This window comes from Hippocampus zosterae, chromosome 1 (assembly GCF_025434085.1).
Source record: "Hippocampus zosterae strain Florida chromosome 1, ASM2543408v3, whole genome shotgun sequence".
NCBI lineage: Eukaryota > Metazoa > Chordata > Actinopteri > Syngnathiformes > Syngnathidae > Hippocampus > Hippocampus zosterae.
The window spans coordinates 12,349,955-12,365,517 of NC_067451.1; positions in this window are offsets into that span (position 1 = coordinate 12,349,955).

Below are 15,563 nucleotides of genomic sequence, written 5' to 3' on the forward strand. Positions count from 1 at the left end.
GGTAGGTGATGAGCTGATGAGTCTCAGGTGTGAGGTGCAGAGCACCCTGGCTGAGGAGGCTGCCTGGCTGGCCCCTCCCTAACAGGATCAGCAATTGAAAAAAAAAAAAGGATGACTGATTGCAAAATGAACGGATGTCATGAATTGATTGATATTATTATATTGTATTATTTGCTTCCTATAGCTACAGTCTTTGGCCCAAACATGATCAAATGCAAAATGAGCGTTGCTTTGACTTTAACCCTTTCAGGAACAGTGGTTACTACAGTGGACAGTTTATTATGTTATCAGGTTACAGGGTGCTTGAAAGGGTTAAATGCACAGAAGCGTCTGTCTTAAGAGGATCACATGCTGAAGCTCAAATTCAGAATTCTCATGTTTTGAACAATTCATAAGATGTGATAGTAGATGGATCTGCTGTGGTCCATAAGATCCAGTTTGTCGATTATGTTTGTGATTTACAGCAATTAGGGTCAAAGTGTGTGAAAGGTTTCCCCTCAAAAGATTGAAAAGTCCCCTGACATTTTGGTGACTTAAGCGAACAAGGCACCACCATGTCTGCAGTCCCGACGCTCCCAGGGGCTTCTTCCCCTACAAGCATGCACACACAGTCGCATGTAAAAACTCACTCAAGTTTCGTGGTCCCATTCTGAATAACTAGCTCCACCTGACCTGAGGTTATAAAAGCAGTAATGACTCCATGGATGGGTTTGATTCAGCCAAAAGAAACGTAATAAAACATCACGGCTTCTGCAGCCTCCCGATGTAATATTTGCTGCTATTCAATCGAATAACAGACACGAAACTGATGCACATATGCTGTCACCCACATGCACTGTATGTTCAAATGTGAACATTACCTCTGACAGCTGATTCATGGGCTTGGCTGTTCCACTTGAAGACTTGGGATGAAAAATTCTGCAAATTCAGCTGATTTCAATCAATGAGCATAAAATAAAAACCTTTCCTTCCCAATTGATGACATTCAGAGTAGCAGAGCAAATTGTCCATCCCAATTTGAGCAGATTCTCTTGGCCGGCATCTTTAGGACATTCAAGAGAAGAGAACAGGTAACTGATTCCTGTAAAAAAAAAAAAAAAAAAATTGACATGTCGAATGCTTTCGGTATCTTGTAAGTACTGTAATGTTCATGACAATAAGATTTTTGGTGGCAGCATATGAGCATTTTCCTCTTTATAAAACTGAAAAATTATTAAATGAGGGTGGAAGAACATCTCTTTTTCCCCCAACAAGAAGCACTCATTGTTAACTTGGCCCTTGAAAATTCTGTAATACCAGCAGATTACATGAAATCCAGCAGGTGACTGAAACTGTATTGACTGTGGTATCAGGCATGGCTCGAGGATTTTTTTTCATCTCCTGGTGCTTAAGGGGACTGAGAAATGTTTTATCAATACACGTTTAAAAAAAGAAAACACAATTCTGCAGAATCTTGTGTTTTTAGTATTGCTAGGTGAGAGGGATGGATGCCTATAATGGAGACAATGTGTCTGGTGGAGGAAATGTGTAGAAAATGAAAGAGTGCTATTGAGGATGACACACCGTCTCTTGAAGGAGTTACTGATTTGGATGGAAAAAGTCCTGATTATAAAGAAGCTGGATTTGGTGCCAATAATCAAGCAGAATTGTTTTTTTTTCCACCGTTATTTCTGAGAAAGAGATCAGATTTCCCGTATACTGTTGGGGAAGGAAGAGCGGTGACATTGAGGTGGACAGTTAGAGATGGGTTTCAGCTTCTTAGCAGTGGAAATACATTTTAATTTCATGAAAAAATATTGCTGAGTAAGAGGAGGTAGATAAAGAATAGAATCGGATCAAGGACAGAACCTTGGGGAACACCAGAGGAAAGGCGGGACGGGTGTGATGGCAATTGACTAAACTGACTGAGGTCAAACTGATGTGCAGTGAACCAGTAACATACAGTGTAAAATCTTCCAATGTGTGAAATTATATTTTCTACAAGGCTGAAATGAAAACTTGGACGTCCAAAAAATGTAGAGGAGACCTAACTCGGCAGTCATGAGAGGTCACTGGATATTGTGATGAGGGCTGTCTCTGTGTTGTGGAATTGTTGCAAACAAAACTGAAACAGAGGATGTACTGTAGCTTATTGTTGGGAAGGTGAGCATTTCTAGGATTTGCATGACCTGAGATGTTGTAGGTTTCGGAGGGTTTGAAACTTTTGGAGTCAGCAAGATGCCCTACATTTAGTTTTTGATTATTTGACTCTCAACATTGGTATTAGAGGGAATCGGGTGGTGCTCAAAAGCATGGATGCAGTTGCTTCAAATTTAACCTTGTCCTTTCTCCGAAATGGCTCCATTATCTGAGCAAAATAACAGGCCAACATAATGGGCTGCCAAAGCAATCAATGTTTCTCTATTTAACTGCGTGCTGTGTAGGGCATATTGTATTCTTAATGATAGGTAATTGCATTTGTTACGGTCTCACTTTTGCCACTTTCAAAGCCTTATACAACACCACAGTCGTGTTGTTTGTCTGCTATCTCAAGCTTCATCATTTTTGTTGTGAAGTACAGAAAAATACATTTGCCTTTCCTGAACATCATGGTTGCTTTGTTCCAGAAACCCTTTGTGTTAATACATTCGATAAGCGGCAGCCGTCGTGTTGTAAGCACAGGTAAATGTTCACTCTGAGTAAGCCTCAACCAAAAAGATTGACTGTGCCAGTTTGACTGCTTTGGGCTGTCCCGGAGACTGTTACTGGAAAATACTGGTCTGGAATAATCTAAAACAAACACAATTATGAGACGCACCTCATAATCAGGGGATGTGTTGGGGTTCTTAGTTTACTTAGTTCTGAAATGAGGTTGAAGAAATTTCAACAAAAACATCCAACTTGGTACTCGGATGGTTTAGTGTAGAAGAACTTGAGGGCCCTGATCTCGTGGGATGTCTGAGAAATTTGTGTCTTTGACCCCACCAACATTTTCTACAGATGAAAACTCTTTCCCAGAACACATTCCTCTTGTCTTATGTTACATATTGAAATGATTTTCTGACAACTAGCGTTCTATTAACCATGTTATGTGTGACTGTATTTGTGTTTCAGGAAGCAAAATGACTTGACAAAATGTTTTTTTTTATCTGCCCATTCTGCCTTTGCCCATGCTGCCAAGGTTATTGATGCAGTTAATCATTTAATTTTGTTTTTATTTGATATATACCTACCAGCCACAAAATGACGGCCATTAGGTGGGCCTTCAGTGGACTTTAAAGTGACTTAATGGGTCCCCAACTGAGGGGGGGAAAAAAATCCCAATCTAAGTAGCAAATGCAGTTCAGTACTTCCAATGGTGTTTAGGCCAGCAGTGAAGGCCTTGACCACCCTGATCGCGTCCCCCGAGGTAATAACATTCAGATTTGCTTGACACTTTCATCGCTCTATTAATCAAACAATATGTTCAGCATTGTGGTTGTAATTTGCAGTGTGTAGAAATGTGCTGCATCAAAATGAGCGCTCTTTGTCGTACTTGGAAGACTTTGATTAGTTTCATGAAAGTACTGTAAAAATATAACAATTGGAGCAGCTGTATGATGCAGTACATATGCCGCATTGTTAAATGAATACGTCTCTCTATTATGATGATCTTTTTTCCCCCTCATCAATTTAAGACTTAAGATATCCTTTATTCGTCCCACACTGGGGAAATTTATCGTTCTTTTCATTCGTTTGGTATTATTATTAGAATATGTATCATCATCGACTCCGTCAATGGATCAATTTGATGTATTTTGATTGATCTGTGCTCATCAGGTTGGTCGTTTTAAAAGGTAATGAATCAATGATATCAGTACTAGGAATGAACACATTGGATTTAAACAAGGGAGAATTTACCTGTGGTGGTTGCGTATGCGTGTGCATGAGTGTTAAGCATTTTCCTTGATCAAGACATTTAAAATTACTCCATTCAATTAGCCTGCCTGTGAGCTCATCCCCACATTCCAGCCAGCAGATAAAATGTAGCATGATCGATGACCGCCAAGAAAGAAATTATCCAGCAGCGTGTTGAAAGACTTTGCCTTTTGCAAAGACGGAGATGCTTTAAGTAAGCTTGCTGTTTCTCCAGCCACTTAATTAAGGAGGGATGTGCAACTGGCAGCCCAAGGGCTTTATACGCTCATTCTTGAAGTTGCCCTTGAATAATTATGTATGTATTAATTTCTGGTGAAATAAAAGTTTATTCTAGTTGAGTAGAGAAGAGAGACCAGAGATTTCATGTTCAGCAAATTTAAATGCAAAAAAATGTTCATCAGGATTCTAACAGCCATGAAAGATTTCAAACTAAGTCAACATTCGAACACTGATTTCAAAAGTACAGTTGACAGTTACTGAATTTGTGTCCTCCAAAAACATGGATATATTCAAGACATCATAGTGTTACAAACATATATGGTGGATTTAGAGTCTTCATTGGACAAGCTGTGGCTGCTGGGATGGTTTGGCGTACCCGCGACGATGCAGAGGGGAACAGATATTTCCAGGATGACCTTTACTGCCCTATCCTGCTCAGTGTTCTCACATAAGCGAGCCAGTTTATTCATTATGGGATTTCGGAAGACATGCAGGACATAATATTACAGTCTTGAAGTAAGATTATTTTGGTGAAAGCATGAGTGCTTGCACCTGATGTTGGTTTGCCTTTCAGTAGTTTTATGCAAGACAGCCTGTTGCAGGAAGGGGGTCGGGGGGTTAGGGCGAATAATAGTATGGTTATTATAGTAATTGAAGACAGGATCATACACATATCAAAAGAAAAAGAAACATTTCCATCAAATTTCCATCATTTAAGTTGCCGATAACCTGTTTTAAGGTGTCACGGTATCCTCACATTTCTCACTACCTGCTCCAACACTGACCATCCAGGCACCTTTTGCTACATTCTGGCTGGCGCAACAGTGCATGGTAATGCAATAAAAAGTAAATATTCGGCAGCATATTGATGTCTCAAAGATTACAACCGCATAATAATTGTGTGGGGCACATGAATTTCAGAACAACAGCAGTGGAGCACAGGACATTTTTCACTCATTGGCATGTTTCAGGCTGCATGTCAACACAAACATAGTATCCTCCACCACTGCTTGAGAAACTTCTAGCAGAGCAAATTATTTAGTACTACCGGTGATATAAACAACGCACGGAGAAGTGTTCTGTGGCCAGATCATGTTGCTCTGTTGATATTTTTGAAAAAGTAAAATAATCCATGGTCATTTAAGAACATTTACCTACACTTGATCTTTTGTTAAATATTGGTGCACGGCTGTTTGTTGAGTCAAATTAGACCCGTAGCCGGTTCAACCACTGCTTATTAACATGAAGCGATATTGGTTTCACTTTGTTTGACAGCTTGAGATGTCACTTGTTCAATAGTTAGATGCCATGTGGGTAGAAGTTTTTTTTTTAATTTTGTTGGGATGGAAGAACTTTGAAAAGTGTGTGCTGTGGATGTGGGCTGTCAATGCGAAGGTTTTGTGCCATCTTTTTGACATGGCTGTCATCTCATAGGTGGTGGAGTGGTGTGGTTTACTCCACGGGTGTGTTGTACGGTTTTTAATGCCACGCCAGAGAGTCCTGCTTTCCCGTACGGTCCAGTTTCCAAACAAGACTCTGATGGAGTCAGTCATGATTCTCTCCAATGTGCATCCAAAGAAGTCGCTTGGCCGTATGAAGGGAATTATATATTTTTTCAAAGCTCCCTCAAGAAACACAGTCTTTGTTGAACCATGTTCATAATATGCTGTTGATGTGTCAATGTGAAGTCATTGCTGATGTGGGTACCAAGAAGCTTGAAGATTTCTATCCTCCCATTTCTTTGTGGCGAGCGGAGGTGGGGGTGTTTGGTCTAGAAGTCGGTGTGCATGAATTTGCCAATCATTGTTGTTGATCATATCCATAGTACTGGGCTACGAAAACAAAATGTGTCAGTTGTCTATGTTTTTGAACTGATCATTTTGCGCCGCTGAATCAAAAAGTGGCATTAGTATTCTTCCTTCAGGTCAGGTTTTAATGCTAATTTGATTTTGAAAATTCCTATCTTATGACTGAATCGATTACGTTCTTGTGATATAATGTGTTGATTTTCGTAAAGGTGTCTCGTCCCCAAAAAAATTCTCGGAGAAAATCATGTCTTGTAACACAATTTTGAATTACATTTTACTTCAATTTCTGTCAAGTGAATCACAGAAATTGGTCAAGGTAAGTACATGTGAAGTGAACGTTCCCTGGTCATTCAGGGCATGAACTTCTGTTTCTTCAAACACCTTGATTGCTCAGCAGGAACAGTAATCAGCCATTTTGACTGCATCCCAGTGTGCCTGATGCCTGGTCTCCATCTCTTTTATGTCCTGATGGAACCTCTTCCCCTGCTCATCACTCATTGATCCCAGACTCTCAAGAAACTGAGCCATAAGTCATGCATTTTGATGCTCATGTAGCATCCAAGTTTTCTGAAAGCAATCAGCATCTTGGTGACATCTATTGTTGTTTTCCAAGAAAGTTCTTTACGACCAGAACAAAAGTCTTCAGCTTCCAGTCCAACTTTGCTCTTGGAGTTTTTAAGGTCAGGGTCTCTGATGAGCTGGCGGATTTGAGGACCATCGAAGATACCGGCGTTCAACTTCTATACGGTTAATCCTGGAAAAGATGGCGTAGGTGAGTCTAGCAGCCACCATCCTTGTCTAGAGCTTCTGCTGAATTGTTTATTGGGGGAAGAGTATCTTGTCTTTGTCTACCGGAGGAATGTTGATGACGTTCGATGACGTCCGAATTATGTCTGCGACTCCTGCTATCGTGAAAACACCGTTTTGTTCACACGGAAACTGTAAGAGTCCTCTATGTCATGTGCGCGTGATGGTAAAGGACCACAGCAGGAAAACAGGACAACTCGAGAGTATTGAACATCATTTATTGACAAAAAAAACTTGCAGGGGTAGTGTACCCTGCAAAAAAATCCAAAGCACAAAGCTCTGAAAATATACAATAAACCAAAGTAACAAAGAAACAAAAACCCATGACAGTTAAACAAAACAACGTGACAGCAACAGAGACAAAAACTCATGACAGTAACACGACATTCTAACAAAGACTGATTGAACACAGGAAACTAAATACAAGGAAACTGAAGAGACAACACGCAACAACAGGACAAGACATAAAGGGTTGAGGGAGCTGATTGATTGACAACAGGTGGACATAAAATCAAAAGAGGAAGACAAAAGCACACAAGGGATCAAAACCAAAATGTAATCTCAACAAAAACAGAATCATGACAGTAATCCTCCCTCAAAGGACGGTTCCCAGATATCACAAAGTCACCCAGTGGCGGCCGCAGAAATGGGTGGCAGCTGCAGGACGTGCGCCGCTGGAGCGGATGGTGGCCGCAGGACGTGTGCCCCCGGAACAAGAACGGATGGCGGGCGCAGGTCATGCGCCAAAGTGACAGGAACGGGTAACGGTTGCAAGATTTCTGTATGGTGTTGATGCAACACCAGCATTCTGTTTTCAACACTGTCTCCAAACTTTTAACACTGCCGATTTGCAGAGTTCAGCTCATGTCAGGAATTCCTAATATGGCGCTACATGCATGGGTTGTGTGTATGTCATGTTGGAAAAGCAAAATACCGAGCACGTCAAGGAGTGTACATGTACGACATGTGTACTTCAACATAATGCTGTCAAGGTCATGCAGCACAGGACTTTCCAAGAGCGGACGTAACTCAACAGAGGAGCGCTTAGTGTGAAATGGAAACCAGTATAAAACATGAGGCCGTGTATTAAATCAATAATGATGTAGCAGGGAGGTCAGGTAGAGCAAGTACAGTATTACTGGATTCCTCTCTTCATTGAAGGTATCAAGTCTTTTGAGCATCGGTTGCAGTCTTGACTGTGCATTGGTAATCCAAACTGCAGAAAACTCACATGCTTTCCCGATTCGATGTCGGGAACAGATTTGCCCTGCAGCGTACGACAAGGCAAATATTCAGTCACCAATCGATATAAACTCATTCTGGATACAAGAGTTTCCCTACAAAAGTGTATCCAGATCATTTCATTTTGATGTTTTTCTCAATGTCCTAATGTGAGCTTCATTACCTAAAATGGGATTGAAGCAACATGTCCGACAACTGAGCATTGTTGCAGGGTCTTACCTTACGTCGTGTTGCTTCAGTCAGATTCTCTGCTGCCCTCACCCGAGTGGGAGGGTTTTTTTTTTTGCGTGTGTGTGTGTGTGTGTGTGTGTGTGTGTGTTTTTGTATAGAAGACAACGCTGTCAAAATGTTTCCTGTTCAGACAGACCTGCCCAAAACAAATGGAAGTGTTGTAACGTAATAAAAAAAAAGTAATCACAAAGTGCACCACATATTTTTATACAATACAATTTACTCCAATTCAGACGTAGTGCGATTCGACTGAAATAGTTGGAATACCTTTCATGCAACAGGCTTTGAAAAAAAAGCTGAATGAAACAAACTATTGTCACTCCCATGTGTCATTTTGAATGTTGTGAGGTTGAAACTTCTGTTGTCACGTGACAATACTCCCCAAGAATACGTCGCAGCAAATAAACAAATTTGATTGCACGGTTCATTTTGAACCAGGGCCGAGCTTTTGCGGGTGGCCTGTCCTGACCCATTTCTTTCGTACAGAAAGAAAGTGGGCTTGGCCTGCCAGACTAAAGTGGCGCACCATTGTTGTTTTTGGTTGTGAAAGCACTCTTGAATTACTAGTATGAACAACTACTCAAAGCAGGGGAGGATATGAGCGCGGAAACAGTCATTCAGCTTTAGATTTTTGGGAAGGTTTGCACTTTGGGGCTCCTCCAACTTTGCATAAACACACGGCTGAAAACAACGCCATCAGTTGGTTGAATTTTCTTACAGACTGGGGTTTCCTCCCTTGAAGTGGAGGCCATGCTACTGAGACACTAACAAAAAAAAAAAGAAAGATTAAGAATGCATTCTTCTGATCGGAATCCCTGATTCGTGGCAGATGTGGATTAGACCATCCAGAAATGATATTATTACTAAACACCTCTGCCAGGAGCAAAACACACAAAATGTGCATGTCTGTGTGCATGTTCGTGCGTGTGTGTGTGCGCGCGATGTGTGCGTGTCCATTTCTGAGTGTAAAGGGTTGGACTGGGGGGGGGGGGGGGGGCATAACGGTGTTATTAGTGTGCTGCTTAAACTATTAAGATTGTATTTATCAGTGGTCCACTGAAGAAGTAAAAATGCTCCGTCAAAGGGGTAACTCAATAACAAATGTATTGCCGACGTGGATTTATTCTCACACACCTTGTCTGCAAAATTATTTTTTAATGAATAAAAAAATGACATATCATCAATGACATATTATTCATTCATTCATTCATCTTCCTAACCGCTTGATCCTCACTAGGGCCGCGGGGGGTGCTGGAGCCCATCCCAGCCGTCTCCGGGAAGTAGGCGGGGGACACCCTGAATCGGTTGCCAGCCAATCGCAGGGCACACAGAAACGAACAACCATCCACGCTCACACTCACATCTTGGGACAATTTAGAGTGTTCAATCAGCCTGCCATGCATATTTTTGGAATGTCGGAGGAAACCGGAGCACCCGGAGAAAACCCACGCAGGCCCGGGGAGAACATGCAAACCCCACACAGGGAGGCCGGAGCTGGAATCGAACCCGGTACCTCTGCACTGTGAAGCCGACGTGCTAACCACTGGACTACCGGGCCGCCCAATGACATATTAATCAATCATTAAATGAGTGTGTTAAGAAAATCAATAATACATTTGAGTGTGTGAGCGTATTTTCCAGTCCAGTAAAATCCAATGTATAGAAATATTGACCAATATGGAAAAAATTTCGAATCAACCACATTGCTTGTACTCATTTATGTTGAGCACTTGTGCGCATGTACGTTGAGTCCTGCTGCAAACGGAATTTCCCTTGATGTCAATAAAATCTCAGCCATGTTTGTGCGTGCAGACATACTTTTGCCGAATATGCTCTACTTCACAGGAAATGTATATATTTGGACATTATTGTTTAGCAGCTTGACAGACTACTGATGTTGTGTTTACAGTTGTAAATTTGATCTGTTCCTCCCCCCCCCCCCCCACCCCTTTCATTGAGTGTGACTGAATTATTGTGTGAGTGGGGGTATATTTTTCCTGCATCTGTGCGCAGGTCGCTTCAGTATAGGTCTCACCCATCCTCCACCCACCAGCTCATGTGTTCTGCTCATTTGTCTTGAGTTTCATGACTTGTCAGAGTAGGAGATTTACACTTCAGCTTTCATTAGTTCATTGTTGCAGCGGTGCTCTTGCAGGCACAGCCGTCAATTGTTCTTAAATGTAGAATGTTTTGAGATTTGAAAAAGATTTTCAAAGGCCTTGTTTTTGCCAATGAATCCTTTGAAATTGTTGTGGTAATCAGTATCACAGGATCCTACAGTCTCATACTAAGCCCGCATTTTACAAATCTGCTCGGAGTAACATTTGCAAGGCATTAGTTTTGTTTTTTTTTTGTTTTGGGGGTTTCCCATTTTGCACTGAAATTCATCTTCATGTGAAGCTGTTTCAAATGAGTTCACAAGTTTGACTCCAAAAGAATACCGCCAGCCATGATGTCTGCTCACCAGAGTTTGAGCTGCTCTGTATTTATAGATTAGATGCAAGAGGCAGAAGCACTTGCAAGTCTCTTATCTGCTATGTTCCAAATGTGAACTATGTAAGCCTCTTGGCTATCCTGAAAAAAATAAAATAAAATATATTTTTTTAATCATTATATATTTATGTCACTCTGTTGATCCTGTATTCAATTTGTTTTAAAAAGATAAAGATACCTTATTGTCATTGTACAAAAGTGAACAAAACAATTAAGGTAACTAGGATACGCTCTCAAAAGGTAGTAAAAAAAGAAAAAAATCAAATACAATTGCACATCACTCACACATTAACCTTATTTAATTTACCGCACAGCAACACCAATCTATTTGCATAGGCCATCATACATTGCACATGAATTTGGTCTCATGATTTGTGTTTGAGGTTGTTCACTGTGGTTATGGCTGTGTGGTAGAAACTGTGTGTGGGTCCACATGTGTTTATGGAACTGAATCTTTTTCCACATGGTAAAGTTCAAAAAGGTTGTAGGCAGGGTGAAAATGATCTTTGAGGATGTTCGGTGACTTCTGCTGGCAGTGAGAGTTCACCTTCGCTCCGCTCAGCTGTGGGAGTTGGTCATGTGTTGAGGAGTTTTTGTACTTTTTTTTTCTGCTCGTGAGCTTATCCTGCCCCACGTCAGAATGCTGTAAATCAGAGCGCTCTCAGTAGTGCAGTGGTAGCATTGGATGTAAGCCAAGGGTGTGATCGACAAATCTTACTGAAAAGATTTGCTGTTGTAATTAGACAGACCAGAATAACCCACGTACACAAACATGTACAATCGGTTGCACATGACTAAAGTGTGTGAAACCGATGTAATTTTCTCATGCTTTTATCAAAAATAATCAAATAGGTGTTGCTTTAATACTAGTGTGTGCAGCCGAAAATCTAGTCCTTTTTTTTTCAGCGCAGTATCTTGTCCAAAGTCAACCGGGATAGGCTCCATGTCCCCCGTGCCCCTATTGAAGACAAGGTAGAGAAAATTGATGTATTGGATGTTTTTACTGCTCTGCTCATAAAATGAAGGAAAGTGTAATCATCATAGTGTAACTGCAAATCAATCACGCCTCTGCGTCCTGTCCAGTTAGGAAGCAATAAAAATTGAGAATCAATTTCACTTGCTGAGTGGGGGAAAGAAAACAGATGGAAAGGCAGATAGCAAGACACCCATATAGAAATGGTATTGAATTTCCCTCTTCCATCCTTTTCTGGATGACCCCTTTGGAGTTGGATTTTTTCAGTACCCTTGCCACTAATAGGGGCAATCTGAGGCGGCTTTTGTAGCCAACAGATGTTATTTTCGGGTCGTGAGTATTAAAGCTCCTTCAAGGTGGCACATACGCATTTGTGTATCTACCAACAACATGCAAGCACATTGAAGAAATCCAGTACTAGGAAACATGCCATTACAGCAGGAAAGGTTGAGGCCTGCGTAGGACGACACCACGCCAGCAGGAGGACCGCGATTCGTTCTCCTGTGTCCAAAGAGGAACAGGACAATCAAAAATTCAATTCCGGCAGGCCTCTCGTGTTCATGTTTCTGGTTTCCTTCAGCTATCAAGAACAGACTTGTCAAGGGAGTTGTCGTGGTACCGAGAGACGGGCCATTACACCGGGGGAGGAGGAGAGGGGCTGTCGAAGGGTAACAACCAATCAGCGGGACTGTTCCGCGCGTCTTTGTGCAGAAAGGAACAAGCTGAGCAAATTGATCTCCAGGAGGACACTTGTGTTCAAAAAACACTTGTCATGAGCACGTTCCTGTTCACCGCGAGAGGTGGTGGGTGGTCATAGCATTGAAGGTGAAATGGCAATCAAAGGTGAAATTTCAAACAGAAGTGAGAGACAGAACCGAACAACAGACCAGATAACATCCCTTGCACAATCACTATTGTGACAATAGAAGACTGTCATGCAGGAAAAGTTCATCACAGTCAAACTGCTGGAAGACGGTATTACAAATGCGCAAAATTGTACAGGGGACACAAATGGATACTGCATAAGCAAACCTAGCTGTCCCGCCATCATGCACCAAAATATAAGGTGCCCTATCAACCGAGCACACTTGTTAGGTTGGTAAAATGACAGATGGGGATACATAAAATATACATTCATTCATCTTCCGAACCACTTTATCCTCACTAGGGTCGCGGGGAGTGCTGGAGCCTATCCCAGCTGTCTTCGGGCAATAGGCGGGGGACACCCTGAATTGGTTGCCAGCCAATCGCAGGGCACACAGAGACAAACAACCATCCACACCCACACTCACACCTTGGGACAATTTAGAGTGATCAATCAGCCTGCCATGCATGTTTTCGGAATGTGTGAGGAAACCGGAGCACCCGGAGAAAACCCACGCAGGCCCAGGGAGAACATGTAAACTCCACACAGGGAGGCCGGAGTTGGAAGAGAACCCGGTACTTCTGCACTGTGAAGTCGACGTCTAACCACTGGACTACCGGGCCGCCCCAAAACATATACAGTATACACCAATATACTGTCTTAAAACCAATCACATAGTATTCCCAAGAGCAAGAACCACGAACAAACAAAAAATAAATAAATAAATCTTTCATCACACTAACAGGACACTGTGCGGAAAGAGTCAGGTTTGACAAATCGAGACAAAAGACTTGCATTCAAGTCAACAAGTAAACAAAAACAAAATGTCCTCCTAGCGCAAGATATGGCTGATCGAAGCAGTCTTTCTATGAAATTTGGATTATTACGGCGCCATATTTCTATGAAGACGCCTCCGTCTCCACACTAAAACCACAGGCCTGTTTTCCATTCTGCGCTCCGATTCATTACTGACCACAGCAACTCCACCCATCATTGCACTTTATATCAGAAGGTGGGATGGGCACCTTTATCTGTACGATGAGATATACGCGGGCTCGTTTTCATTCATTAGGTCTTAAAAGGCAACATGCTGCCATACTCCAGCAGGTTATTAAACTGATCTCATAATAATCACTCAACATGCTGAAGTGATTGTTTACTCCTCAAAGTTCCCCATGCAGACTAAGAATTAACTGGGGAAAAAATATGCTTTCAGATTTTTTTTTGGCTGCATCTTCCAGGAAAAATCCATTTACAATGCCTAAAACACACAATTGTTACCATGCACTTCATCAAAAAGTACTCTGCTGTTGAATGTAGATTTTTTTTAATGTTTACATTTATATTTTTGTTATAATATTTTATTGTCAACAAAATTGAAAATGAGAGCTTGCACTCAATGATGTTTTGAAAATGAAATAAAGGTTTTAAATGAGAGATGCAAATGACCAAAGTTGCCACTGCAGCGAACCACAGATCATGGAACACATCCAACACAACTACTGACTCCACCCTTCACCTAATCTACACTGCACTGGTCCAGACTCCAGAGATGTAAATCCAACTGCTGAAACGATAGTCTGTAGCCCGTTGATTTCCAGCAGGTGACTTGTGAGTTTCTGCCCAAACTGTCAAAAACAGACCCTGTGGCTTGATTTCAAATGTGAATGGAAATCTGATTTCAGCCAAACTGTCCAAGACAGACCCACGTGTGGAAGGAGATAACCCAGGACACTGTCATATTAGGAGCCTGTCCAGAAATCGTGGGACAGTCTTGGAAAGGCCCTACACACTAGTCAGCCAGTCACATTCCGAGTTGCCTCGAGGAAGTTCGCAAACATTGGATCAGCCTGTGACCAAAACTACATGATCAATAACAGATTTATGACAACATCATTTCACTCCTCAAAATGTTGGGTGTGCCATTTTGGCATCCCTTTGATGTCTGAGGAGTGTGCATCAGTGTAAACTGCCGATTCTAACCGTGTACATTCTCCTGACACGATTCACATGGCGGCTCACTCATCTGTCATTTGCTAACTGCTTATCCAGTGCAGGCCTGCATGGAGTTGGATCCTCTCCCAAGTGACTGCTCACTGGCAATCATACTTTTTTTTTTAAGTCAGTGGAGTAAAGCTAGAGTAGGTACTTGAGTAGCTACTGATTAATCCCCTGCGCTCATATGTCCCCAGCTGCTAATGGATTCTGCCTAAATGTCTGCTATCCATCTATTTTCCAAAACTCGCACACTGTTATGCTTAACCCTTGTGTGCTTCAAATTAAAAGAGCCTTAAGTTACGCATCTTACAATTTTTGTAATGATGTATTTTATGTTGTCCAAACATTCTTTTTTTTTAAAACACTCAAAATGTTCAGAGGCATCTGTGCTATCCATACATATATAGTTTTTTTTTATTAGTTCTTTGGGATTTTTTATTCTTTATTTTTTGCAAAAGGAAAAAAAAAATTGTGTCTGGAGGTCCCAACCAAGCCCTACCAACAATCCCGACCGGATGTGTTCATGTAAAATGCATTGGTTTGAAGCCTCCTGCAAAAAGGCAAACTCATTTGCGATCCTCTGGCGCCACCTAAAAGTTGCACAATTGGAATGACCTCAACCCAACAATGTGGCATGCATACGTCTGTCCGAGCGAAAACAAAGCGATGGACGTAAAAATCGCGTGAAATGCATGTTTACACATTAGGTTTACGATGCATTCAAAAATATGAATTATAATGGGTCTCTATGGTGCAAAATATGTAAATTGCGAAGATTACGGTATCAAAACTTTTTTTATTATTGCTGCAATCCCTGAGAATTATCAGACGGTGACGTCATGAAATTTAGGCCATTTTAGAACCCCTCCATACGTTTCAGCTCTCTTGTGTTTTTCTGAATGCCTTTGCCTTTGATTCAAAGACATCATTTTACATTTATCGCAAGCGGTGCACTACGAGGGTTAAACGCAGCTCCATCCGAGTCTCATCACTGTACCAACAAATGTGTAAGAATGATCTCACGCTTTCA